The sequence below is a fragment of the Macaca mulatta genome, chromosome 6 (assembly GCF_049350105.2).
Source record: "Macaca mulatta isolate MMU2019108-1 chromosome 6, T2T-MMU8v2.0, whole genome shotgun sequence".
In the NCBI taxonomy this organism is placed as follows: domain Eukaryota; kingdom Metazoa; phylum Chordata; class Mammalia; order Primates; family Cercopithecidae; genus Macaca; species Macaca mulatta.
Genome location: NC_133411.1, coordinates 36,285,864 through 36,299,052, shown reverse-complemented (window position 1 = coordinate 36,299,052; position 13,189 = coordinate 36,285,864). Strand labels below are relative to the sequence as shown.

The 13,189-nt window shown below is 42.5% G+C and overlaps 1 protein-coding gene across 2 annotated transcripts in view; it reads left to right on the top strand.

The window, feature by feature from the left end:
• The first annotated feature begins 8,756 nt into the window (after positions 1 to 8,756).
• The window catches only part of PRLR (prolactin receptor), a 161,859-nt gene continuing 157,426 nt past the window's right edge, over positions 8,757 to 13,189 (top strand). Inside the window, exon 1 of one of the 2 annotated variants that reach the window (XM_001092241.5) lies at positions 8,757 to 9,010. The gene's annotated coding sequence lies outside the window, so the exon portion shown is untranslated. The remainder of the gene's footprint in view (positions 9,011 to 13,189) is intronic. The other variant, XM_015139842.3, reaches the window with a different exon arrangement.

Genomic DNA, 13,189 nt, shown 5'->3' with positions numbered 1-13,189 from the left:
TACATAGAAGCATGAGCATATTTGGGGGGTCGGGTGCGGGGATAATGAAACCATTCTACATCTAGATTGTGATGGTTATGTGACTTCTTGCATTTGTCAAAGCTCCTAGAGCTATACACCGAGTATAAATTTTACAGAAAGTTACACCCTAAAAACATTCACTTACAAAAAGTGAGTAAGTTTTGCTGAACAAAAAGAAAATTTCTACCACTTTTCATGTAGTGTATTTTTCAGTCATAATAGGTGTAAAACTAAAAACTAAAAATAAACTAAACTTAGAACCAGATCTTCATAAACTGTGTCTCAAAGTGTTACGCCAACATCTTTTTTTTAAAAAAAGCATACTTAATCACATTATTCTCATTTAAATTTTGATAATTAATAATTTCAGAATAAATGGTTTTATACTGTTAAAAATAAAATTATTTTATATTTTATTTTAAATAATTTTGACTTTTATTTTAGATTAGGGGGTACATACACAGGTTTGTTACATGGATGTATTGCATGATACTGAGGTTTGGGGTATGAATGATCATGTCATCCAATGAGCACAGTACCCAATAGGTAGTTTTCAGTCCTTGCCACCCTCCTTCCCTTCCCTTTTAGAATTCCTCAGTGTCTATTGTTCCTATCTTTACATCCGTGCATACTCAAAGTTTAACTCCCACTTATAATAGAGAATATGAGGTATTTGGTTTTCTGTTCCTGGATTAATTTGCTTAGGATAATGGCCTCCATCGGCATCCATCTTACTGCTAAGGACATGATTTGGGGTTTTTATGGCTGTGTAGGATTCCATGGTCAAATTTTTGTTTCATCTTATTTCATTGTTTTAAAATTTCTACTTTCATTCATTTATAATACAGTAGTACATATATAAAATTTATGACTAAAAATACATATGTATTTGGGAAGACATGCTAAAAATGATTTTACTGCTGAAATGATAAACAGAAAACTTTGGAGGTCACTTCTCTAGAAAATAATTCTTCAAAATTTAATGTACGTATGAACTACCTAGGGATCTTGTTAAAATATAAAGTCTGATGCAGCAGGAAGTCTCTCACCAGACCAAATGCTGGCACCTTGATCTTGGACTTCCCAGTCTCCAGGACTGTGAGAAATAAATTTATGTTCTTCATAAAATAAAGAAAAAATACAAAGTCTGATTCAGAAAGTAGGGATGGGGTCTGAGATCTTGCATTTCTAATAAGATTATGACTAATCATAATCTAATAAGTCAAAATCATTTGTTTTAGTTTAAACTAATTACTAAGTGAATTCACTCTATTCCCTTCTGGGTTCACTCGTAGGCTATGCCTAGGGTTAAAATGATAATTAGTATGACATCAATGCACCTGGCCCAAAGACTATACTTCGAATAGCAGGACTCAGACCACAGTAGCCCGAAGACATCCACGCAGCTAATACAGAGACTAATAACTGCTGCATTTGATTCAGCAGACTCAGTTTTCCCTCTTTGGGTTTGGGAGACATGAATTCTTATCAGTCAATAGGCCAGCTCTCTTAGCATCTTCCCATGGAGCAAATGATTCCCATTCCCATGCTCATAAAAGCTGATTGTACTTACGTCACTGCTTATCCACCAGTGTGGGCTTTCTTAGAAGGATGGACACGTTGTCTAATAATAGCAGTGCCTTATATTTACACATGGTTTATAATTAACCACATGTCAACTCATATCAGCCTCACAATGACCTTTGGAGGTAGAACAAAGCAGCTGTATTATAAACCCATTTGCAAGTGCTATATGACAGAAGCAAGCACAGTGCTTTCAGAGTTGGAGTGATCAGGCAAGGCTTTAAGAAGAAAGTACCGTCAGGTCTGAAGATCAAGAATGGGTAAGGTTTTTAGATGAGGGGTGGGAAATAACATTCCAAGAAGAGAGGATGGGTTCAAACACACTGTAGATATGTATTGAGCTACTACTCTAAAGCCCAATGAAAACAGCAGGAGTAAAGATGTTCTAACTTTATTCTGTGGGAAGTAGATGCCATTAAAAATTTTTAATTCAGGGATTAATGTAATCAGGTTTACCATGAAAGCATTTGAGTTTGATGTAGGCAAGACTGGTGAAGATGAGTCCAGCCAGGGGGCTATTGAAGAGGAAGAAGTAAAAAATGATGAAGGGACAAATTGAGGCAATAACAGTGGAAAGGACAAAAATATTTAAAGACTTTGTTCCTAATTGGAAGTAGAGTGTAACAGACAGAACACTAACAGTTGACGCCATAAAAAGATAATAATAAGCTTTTATATCTCAAGGCCCATAAACAAGTGCCTGCTCTTTGACCTAGTTGGGCCTCACCTGGTATTTTAGACAAAGGAAATTAATTCCCCAAAGGCAAAATTTTTTTCTACACTTCCCATAACTATGTTGATTACAGCATTATTTATGAGAGTAAAAATTTGGGAACAACCTAAATGTTCATAATATAGAATGATTACACAAATTATTGTGCAAAAATATTATAATGATATAAGATTACATTTTAAAAATTGAGGGATACTTTTAAAAAGACATAAATAGACATATTTCCTGGATGGGAAGAATTAATGTCCTAACAATATCAATTTTTCTCAAATTAATATATAAATGTAATGTAATGCCAAAAAAAAGGCTTTGAATTGAACAAATTTACCCTAAAATTTTATGAAAAAATAAATATAGTGGCCTTACCAAGAAACTTTCTGTTTTTACAGTTACAGTAAACAAAACTGTATATTTTTCGGCATATAAATAGGCATCTCAAAGAAACAGAGTAGTGTCCCAAATCCATATAAATATATATCAAAATGTAACACATGATATGTGACACTAGAAATCAGTGGAGAAATTATGAATTTTTCTATAAGGGGTAAAATTAAAAATAAAATTCAGGAGAAAATTAACTGTCCATCTTATATAATAATTAAAGATCTATTTAAAAAAATTTTACAGTGTTAGTTGCAAAGAAGCAAAACAAAAAACCCAAAAGCTGTAATAGAAAATAATTGACAGATTTGAGTACATGAAAATTAAAAACTTTTATACAACGCAACAGTCCATTAACAATATCAAAGGAAGCATGACAGCCACAAATGTTTGCTATACATTGAACAAAGTGTTAGTATGTTTAATAATAAAAGAGATGCCAAAAATTAATTTTAAAAGATATGGAAGCTGGGCACGGTGACTCATGCCTGTAATCCCAGCACTTTGGGAGGCCAAGGCGGATGGATCATGAGGTCAGGAGATCGAGACCATCCTGGCTAACACAGTGAAACCCCGTCTCTACTAAAAATACAAAAAATTAGCCAGACGTGGTGGCGGGCACCTGTAGTCCCAGCTGCTCAGGAGGCTGAGGCAGGAGAATGGCATGAACCTAGGAGGTGGAGCTTGCAGTGAGCCGAGATTGCACCACTGCACTCCAGCCTGGGCAACAGAGCAAGACTCCATCTCGGGGAAAAAAATATATATATATTATATATATATATATAAAATATATATATATAATATATATATATTATATATATATATATATGGGCCGAGTGAGGTGACTCACACCTGTAATCCCAGCACTTTGGGAGTTGAATGAGGTGGGTGAATCACGAGGTCAGGAGTTCGAGATCAGCCTGGCCAACATGGTGAAACCCTGTGTCTACTTAAAACACAAGAAAAATAGCTGGGCATGGTGGCGGGTGCCTGTAATCCCAGCTACTCGGAAGGCTGAGGCAGGAAAATTGCTTGAACCTGGAAGGTGGAGGTTGCAGTGAGCCGAGATCATGCTGCCGCACTCCAGCCCAGGTGACAGTGCAAGACTCCATCTCAAAAAAACAAAACAAAACAAAACAAAAAGAATATCGCAAAAGAAAAATAAGCATAGGATGGAACGGCCACAACATAACAGAAAAAGCCAAAATATAATAAGCACATGAACTCAACCTTGAAAGCAACCAGAACACTGTGAATTAGAACAACAATGAGCTATCATATTTTGCTTATCAGACTGGCAAGATAAGATTGATAAAGTCCAGTGCTAGCAAAAATGTGAGTAAACATCCTTGGTAAGAGTGGACACTCATAAACATTTGTGGATAAAATTTGGAGGTATATATGAAAATTTAAAATGTTCCTACCCTGTGACTCAGTGATCTCATTTCTAGGGCTTTCTCCGACAACATATTTGGATAGCAATTTGGTAGCTATCAGAATTTTAATGTTTGTTCTCTTTGAACCAACCAGGCCATTTATTTATTTTTTAATTTTTAATTTTATTTATTTATTTATTTACTTTGAGACACAGTCTCAATCTGTTGCCCATGCTGGAGTGCCATGGCTCACTGCAACCTCTGCTTCCCAGGATCAAGTGATCCTCTGGCCTCAGCCTCCCTAGCAGCTGGGGCTACAGGTATGCACCACCACGCCTGGCTAATTTTCATATTTTTACTAGAGAGAGAGTTTCGCCATGTTGGGCAAGCTGGTCTCAAACTCCTGACCTCAGGTGATTCCCCTGCCTTGGCCTCCCAAAGTGCTGGGATTACAGGCAGGCGTGAGCCAACATGCCTGCCAACCAGGCCATTCTAAGTATCTATCCTAAGGTCCATGCAAAGACAATCGTAGCAGCACTTCTTACAATAAAAAGCTGGAATTACTAAAGACCTAATAATGGAAGAATGGTAGAATAAATTACAAACTATGTAACCATCACAAAAAAAATGGAGTAAACCTATACATAGTTACCCAGAATATGTGATTTCATTAAGCTTAAAAAAGAAAAGTCACAGAAATTATTGCATTTTGAATTTTTAAAATATTTGCATGTGCATACAGAGACATGACTATATACACATGTAAAAAAGGAGACAATCACCAATATGTCAATGGTGGTTACCTCCGAGATGGGATCAGATGAAGGAAGAAGAATGTGTGATTTGGAAGTACTATGTTTTACTTTATAGATAAAGACGTAGATTTCTTTTAAACAGTGCTAGGATTTGGGTTTTTGATTCTTTGGATATTTTTAGTTTTCTATTTTTTTCCTAAAGAAAGAAACGTAGTTCTCCCACATATGGACACGCCATTCTTCTGAGGACCCTTAAGTTGACCCCAAGAGGAGCCCTAGCTGCTGTTCCCCATTAGAGGCCCCTTTTCAGCCGGAATTAGCCAGAAAGAGTCCTCGCCCAAAACCCCCTAACAGCAGTTAGTGTGATATCGCCACAGGGAGCAATGTGGTAGGAGTTATTAAGACATTATTTTAGGCAGATAGGGAGGAAAAGGGGTCCTTGGGAAGTTTTCGTTTTTTAAAGTATCTCCAGAAAAGCTTCTTGTAAAGCCCCGGCTTTTAGACCCAGGCTGGTAACCTTTGATATACAAATGCAGACCATTAGAAACTGGGTTCACCCAAACATGGCGATTCCTAGGGCCTTCTTGCCTTTGCCCCACATGTTGCTGGCAACATGGCCGCCCCCACATATCTCTACCTGTGTAGAGCATCATGGCGCCCCACATTTGCATATTAAAAGACTAGGGTGGGAAGGCCAGCTCTTTCATGGGCTACCTGAATGACATGCCTAGTCCTGAGCCCTGTGCAAATCAAACACTGCCTCCTCCAGCCTCTGCGTATATACCTGGCTGGTATCTGCAGCAAGTGGGGACTTCCTCTTTCGGCTTTGGAGCCTCTCCCCGCCCCCAACCCCGCCGTCTCTGTACAGGGAAGCTGCTTCTTTCTACCTTCTCCCTTTCCTTCTTGCTCCTTCTTGCCTGTTAACCTCTCCACTCCTTAAAACCAAAAAAAAAAAAAAATAAAGAAAAGAAAAAGAAAAGAAATGTGGCTCTCAAAGAATAAAAATGAAGCAGCAATGACAAAACGTTCCCTATTTGAGAAGGAGGAGAGAGAAAAGGAGCAACAGCAGAAACCAACAGAGGAATGCCACAGACAGAAGGGAGCCAAAGGAGGGCAGAGGCCTGGAAGCCAAGGCGTGAGAACTTCAAGAGGAGGAAGTGAATCAAAGCCCAATGCTGCAGAAAGGCCTGCAGGGCCCTCCCAGAGAGCAGCCAGTGAGTGGTAGTGGTGAAAGCCAGGTGCGAAGGGATTCAAGGGAGCCATTTTCCACCCTGCCTGTGCATTTTTGTAAAGAGAAGTCAGAGCTCCATTCTAAACCTCCTGCATTAGCTCTGCAAGTGACACCCAGACACAGTACATTTTAAACACTCAGGTGATTCCTGTTCACAGCCAAGGTTGAGAACCAGTGAGTTAAGGCATTGAGAGGGTAATAAGTCAGGAAAGCTGGTGTGTGTAAGTCATTCTTTCACTAAGTTTGGCAGGTAAAGAAACGAGTGAATTAAATTGTAAAGCCGTCAGAAGGGTCAAAGAAGATGTAGGAAGTTGTAGGTTGAGATAAAGAAGCCTGTGGGGCAGAAAAGATTAAATATGCAAGAAAGGTAGAGGAAAGGGGAAGGGAAAAAAGGAACTTGATGTTTCTAGAATTTGTTAGATGGCAGGCATTTTACATATGCTATCACCATTATTATTCTTTTGACTGGATTTTTGAGGCATGTGTTACTGTGTCCAATTTACAGTGAGAAACCAAGAATAGCAAGGACCCAACCCTGTGCCAGTGCTGGGCTCTTCCTCTGCATCAGGTTGAGAAGCAAGGTCTTGAAGGTAGTAAACGGATATGGGGTCCAAGACTCAGCTGGGGGAGTCAGCTTGGAAAGAAGGATGAACACGTCCATTAAGACAGAGATGTAGAGATGAACTAGAGGAGGACATCAGTAAAGAAGCTGGAGCATATCAGTGCATAGAGAGGAGATAGTAACAGAACCACTGTGGGGTAGAAAGGGAAAATGTAGAGGCTCACTGCGGATTTCATCATCTCAGGAAAGCTGGGGCAAGGTAATTCACTGACCATGAGTACCCGTGGCTTTGTGACAGTGCCCGTGTGCTACACAACAAAGCAGAGAGTCAGCCCTGCCCTTCTTACCAGCCAGGTATGGATTAGCCACGCAATGACCAATCTGTAAGCTAGGAGTACAGACAAGCCGAGCTGCCTGTAGCTGAGTGGGAACCACTAGGAGGAAAAGCCAAGTCCCTGTCTTCTAAAAGCTGACAGTCTGGAGTTACCCAGAGTGATTTTCTATTTCACTGTTAAAATAGTCTAATTAGAACAACTCTTGTAGAACTGAGTGACCCTTTGCTTTGCAAAGGTCAGAAATATTCTGTCACTGAGGATCTCATGTCGCCCAGTGGTTCTGAAAATAAATAGAAGTTGCGTACCTTCATGAACACCCATGAGTGAAAGTAAATATACCCTAATCATCAGAGGAAGCATGTGCAGTCTGCACGTGAAAGATGCATCTCCCATTAGCTAATAGAACCAGCTGGAGTCTATGTTTTAATTCTACAAGGACGTGTTATTGATTGAGAAGCATTAGGTTATTATGCCCATGCAGTTGCTTCTGGGATTCCAGTCCAAAAGGATCACCAAAGCATCATGGGATTTTCAATGGCTTCCTGTGGTTTGGCAAATGCCCACTGCTAACTGTGATTTCAAAGGGGAAAGCCTCATGTTTCAATAACTTAAAAAAAAAAAAAAAACAGCCAGTTGCGGTGGCTCACACCTGTAATCCCAGCACTTTGGGAGGCCGAGGTGGGCAGATCATGAGGTCAGGAGATCGAGACCATCCTGGCTAACATGGTGAAACCCCATCTCTACTAAAAATACAAAAAATTAGCCGGACGTGGTGGCACGCACCTGTAATCCCACCTACTTGGGAGGCTGAGGCAGGATAATTGCTTGAATCCGGGAGGAGGAGGTTCCAGTGAGCCAAGATTGTACCACTGCAATCCAGCCTGAACGACAGAGCGAGACCCCATCTCAACAACAACAACAACAACAAAACTCAAAAACCTTTTTTAAAAATATTCCTCGGTGGCCCTCTGGGTTGTGTAACAATCGGATGCATTAATTATTATGGCATCAAATGACACCAGCAACATACATAGCCAGAAATAACTATTTGATTCAGGCAGCTGCTACTATTTGTTTCAGTACTGTTAAATGTGGGGTTTTTGTTTTTGCAAGAGAAAAGGCGGTTGTGTGTGGTTTCAAGGAAAAGAAAACTCAGAACAACATGCAGCCCGTTAGAAAAGATAATTCTTTATTTGTGGAAAACACAGAAGTGGGGCTATTTAGGCACCACCAATGTTTATGTATTATATTCATATGGCAGATAATAAACACAGCACCCTGGAAGTTTGCGCTTTGGGTATTAAAAAAAAGAAAAAGAAAGAAAGAAAAACCTTCTTAGGTCACTATCTTCTTTTGCTCCTTTCTATCTGACTCCTCAGGCAAGGTGCAATTCAAATCCCTGGAGAACCTCTCAACTGTTGTCAAGCTGCTGTTCAATGTTACTCAGAAATAAGGAAAGAAATTTGACACGGAGACACTCCACATCTTGGCTGCCTGGAAAAATATCATCTTTGAGGTCTTTCAACTCACTAAGTCATTTTTATTATTGTTTTGTCTGTCTATTTTCTGGTACAGTCTCAAAGACGTGTGGCCCTAATCATGCAAAACCGATCTGGGGGAAATCAGTTGTTTCTTCACGTCTTCGCAGGATTCTAGCTCCGCCAACTACCTCCGTCGCCTTGTAAAACTGGCAGGCTCTGGACGTTTTGCATGCTGAAGAAAATCACTGTTTTGCCTCCAGCAAGGAACATAAATGTTGCAACACTGACTCCTCCTCTCATGAAGAAAGAGTGAACAAGTGCACGGAGTTGAGCTTCTTCTCACAGAGCCACCGGGCTGGGGACAGTGGAGCGGAGGCTGAAATCCCCAGACGCCGGTTTTCTGGGCTGGGCTTTCTGCCTTACTCACTCATTCTCCCTCTTTCTGGATTTTACCGACCGTTCGCGAAACAGCTTTCCACACAATGGAGCTTCACCTCCTCGTGCAGGAAGTGCTCATCGACTGATTTGGCAGACTTTGCTCCCCGGCAAAAGTGAGTACCCATGGCGAGCTGAGGCCGCCTCCAACGGCGCGCGGCAGGGGCGGCGCGGGCGGCCGCTGTCCGGGCTGCGGGTTCGAGGCCCGCGTGCGGAAGGGAAGCGCGGTGGCCGCCAGCGCGGGCTACTGGAGAGAACGCCAGCCGGGAGCCAGAGCCGCAGCCGGCAGGGAAGCCCAGGATCCGCCCGCTTTCCGCCCGGATGTCCCTTCTCAGAGGGGCTAAAAAATACTCTTAAGGTGCTTTGCCTCCACCACTGCCCCCAACCCCAGCTTTTACAAACTGCACTCGGCTCGCATTCGTCTTTGTCAAAGGCATCTTCACCTGCATCCTTGGGCATGAGTTTCGGCGTTGATTGTGGGATGAGTTTCGGCGTTGATTGTGGGATGAGTTTCGGCGTTGATTGTGGGATTCTCAGAATATAAATTATTTGCGTCAAAATAAAAAGAAAAGGAAAAAAGGGCAGGGAGGGGGAAGGGGCGCAGACAGGTGATGTGCTGACAGCCGGACTCGAGACTCTCCCACCAGCAGCCGCCGCCGCAGCAGCCTCGCGGGCATCCGGCGGGGAAAGTTTAGGGTTAGCAACGCTGACCCGAAAGGTGTTGCTCCTCCCAAAAGTCAGCAGGGGTAGGGGCAGGTGAGCAGCCTCTGGGCCGGAAGCCGGAGCTGGACGGAGGCAGACGGACCTAGGCAGAGGAATTGCAGCCCGGGAGGAAGCTGGAAGGAGAGCCCGCTGGAGGAGGGAGGAGGGAAGGGAAGGGGAGTTGGTTAAAGTCAGGCAAACTCAGGTAACTGGAGCGGCCGGCCCGAGTGCTGCGGCAGGGGAAGGCAAGGGCTGGAGTCCTGGCTCTTTGAGTAGAAAACTATCCTTTTAGTGACCTCTACCTGTATCCTGAGGAAGCAACCCACACTGCCCGAAGAACAAGCAACATAGGGGATTCTATGACCGGACTTGAAAATGGTTGCAAAACATTATTATTAATCAGGAGGGATCACTTTGTCTTCATTTGTCAAGTTGACTGGCAAAGATTTCCCACCTGAAATCGTGCTTCACTTGACCAGGGAAGTGCTGCTAATCCCAATCCTGACCATCGGCTGTGCAAACTTGGGCAAGATACTTACCCTCTCTGGGCTTCGATTTTTTCCTGCAAAGTTTAGGTAATTAATTATTTACATATATAAATGTTTAATGGGGTGGAAGTGCTGCATAGTGCAAGAGAGGAGCAGATGAAAATATTAATTTCAGTGGTTCTTAAAAATTGGGGGTGATAGGTCCTTTTGAGGATTAGCTGTGAGTCCTCTTCCTGGGGGAAAATGCATATGGCATGGACATAAAATTTTACGTGCAATCCCTGAGGATTTGTGGATACTCCCTGAAAGCCATGCCTGAACCCCAGGTGACAATCCTTTGTCCCTCCTGCATCAAGACCACCCAGCCGACTCCTTGCTGGCAGTTGTGCTGACTGTGGGAGTAATCCACAGCCGCCTTGGGGGTCTGGAGTCAGCCACGCTGCTGAAGGAGACAGCTCCCTTGTCATGGGTGAGCTCCGCACATGCTCTCTCCAGAGCTCTACCAGCCTCTGACTCCAGGGGACACCTCCTCACAACTCTTTTTAATGACTCTCCTAAGGCGACAGTCCTTACCCCTAGAATTTTCAGTCCCACCAACACTGGAGAGCCATCTAAAGAGGATCGCTGTCTGAATCAGAGTGCTCTTCAGGTCACCTAGCTGGATGGCAGGGAGGCCAAGGCTTTGTTTGGAAATGAAGCACTCTTTGCTCCCTGAGGCATAGTATGAGTAGGCAGCCGTATTCTTTTGAACCTCTGTACTTTGCCTTTAGAGGACTAAGGATTCAGATCTCTGGGGACCCTGGGTGTTCCACAAGCAGTGCCAGCAAGGTACATCAGAAAACACACAGGGCTTTGGAACTCAGCAGACTGGGCTTCAGATCTTGACTCCCACACTGAGCAAGTCTCTGAGTTTCCCTGCGCTTCACTTTTCCTATCAGCACAATGAAAATAATGCTGGTTTTATTCTCTTCTTCTTTTTTTTTTTTTTTTATTTGCATGGTTGTTGGGAGAATGGAAATACTATGTATCATGCCTAGCCCATAGTCAATGATAAGCTGTTTTTATTAATATTAATGTGGCACCATAAGTAAGTGTTCAATAGTCTCATGCTTTTTAGAACAGTTTACTCTCTCTGTCTCGAGTGAAATTAGTTCTGGTCTAGTTATGCTCAAAATGGAGTGGTGGGCTCAGAATACAGAGGCAGACTGGCTGTTCCAGTTGTGCAATGTCAAGCAGAGCACTATGTATTGCCGGCAAGTAAAATATGTCCAGACCGGCATGGATACTTGACCTGTCTCTCAAGTCTCTCTTGACCCATAATCTTGAGTACAAAACAGCTAGAGCTGTGCCTGTAGCTGAAAACAGCCAGGCATGGAAAGAAGTCTTGTGGCTGGGTCCATGTTCAGAAACTGTAGAGAGAAATGTCTCCATTGTCATCTTTCACAGCTTGGCACAGATGTAGCCAACTCAGCGTATACTCTCTCTCCATGGGGTCCTGGTGCCTCCATTGCAAGTGGTCAGCTGATGTAGCAATGAAAGAAGGAAACGTCGGAAACTTAAAAGGAAATTGGATATCCACAGAGTAGCCAAAGATCAGTATACTTTGGTGAGGTATTCCTGCATGCAAAGATAGCAATACTGATGCCTACTATTTATTGAGCCTTTAAGATGTGCTAAGCACTTTCACACATTGCCTCAATTAATTCTCATAGCAAGATTGCAGAGTACGAGTTATCATTTACAGCTTTACTAGTAAGGAAACTGAAACATAGAAATGTACATATGCCCCCCACCCCACACCCCGCATCTGCCTAGCTCAGGAAAGGCAGAACCAGGATCCAAGTCCAGGTCTGTCTGACTTTGGCACCCACTCTTTTTCCACTACCCAGTGCTCCCAAGCTCCCTGATGTCAGAAACTTGCATCAGTCAACTGGATTAAGATTCTTCTAAAAGGCAGGAAGAGCCAAATCTAGTGGGTGCTTTGAAGTGGTGTGAACATGTACTTGGCTTGTGATACATATTAACAGGTAGCAACAACAAGATCACCTATGGGAGAAGAATATTCCTGGCCCTTCCCAAGCCCAGCCATTAGACTCAAGATTGGCAATACCTAACATTAGCAGGTGAGGCTGGCTCTCTGTCACTGACTTCCTTGGTAATCCTTTTAGTTAAACAGAGCTCTGGAATGTTCATTCTCTACCACCTTTAGAATCAGAACACCACTTACCTTTACCTCGCTGTGCTGAGCACATTTACATTCATTTATTCGACAAACATTTGCTGAGCTCTGTTTTGTGCTCGGCACTTGATGACACGGTGGGGAATGAGACACACAGAATCCCAGCCCTTGTGGAAATTCTATGCCAGAGAGAGTGACAGAAAGCAGTCAGGTGAACAAATACATAAATAAAATCATTTCAGATACTGATAAATGCTATGAAGAAAATAGAGGCTGAAGGCTAGAGAGTGATAGGGAGTGGGACCAACTTTCAACAGGGTAGTCAGAGAAGACTGCCATACAAAGGTTACCCTTGAACTTAAACCTGCGTTTTCAAAAAGGAGCCAGCCCTGTGAAAGTCTAGGGAAAGGGCTACCTTAGCAGAACTCTCAAGAGAAAGTTCTTAAATTGAAGTAAATGAAGCAGGAGAGCTTAAAGTCTGAAGATGGGCCCTTTAGAAATTGAGTTGTATATAGGGGGACTTATTGTTTCAATGCCTACTGTACTCTTCTAGGCTGTGCTGTACACCCTGTTTATCTTCCCAACAATCTGGTGAGTTAGCTATATTTGTTTTTATTTTGCAGTTGAAGAAACCAGGAGTCATCAAGGTTAAGGAGCTAGTCCAAGGTTACGAAGCTGGTATTTGACTCCCTTAGTCTATTTCACTCCAAAGCCCACAACTATTTGCTAACACAGCATGTGGCCTTTGAGATAATGTCTTTTGGAGAAAGTGGGGGAGCCGGTAGAAGGAGAGTATCAAAAGTATATTAAGTAGCTAAATTTTGACGATGATTTGTATTTGATGTCCCAAATTCCAGTTAGTGCACCTACACCTGAACTGTCCAACACAGTAGCCACTAGCCACGTGTGCCTATTGAGCATTTGAA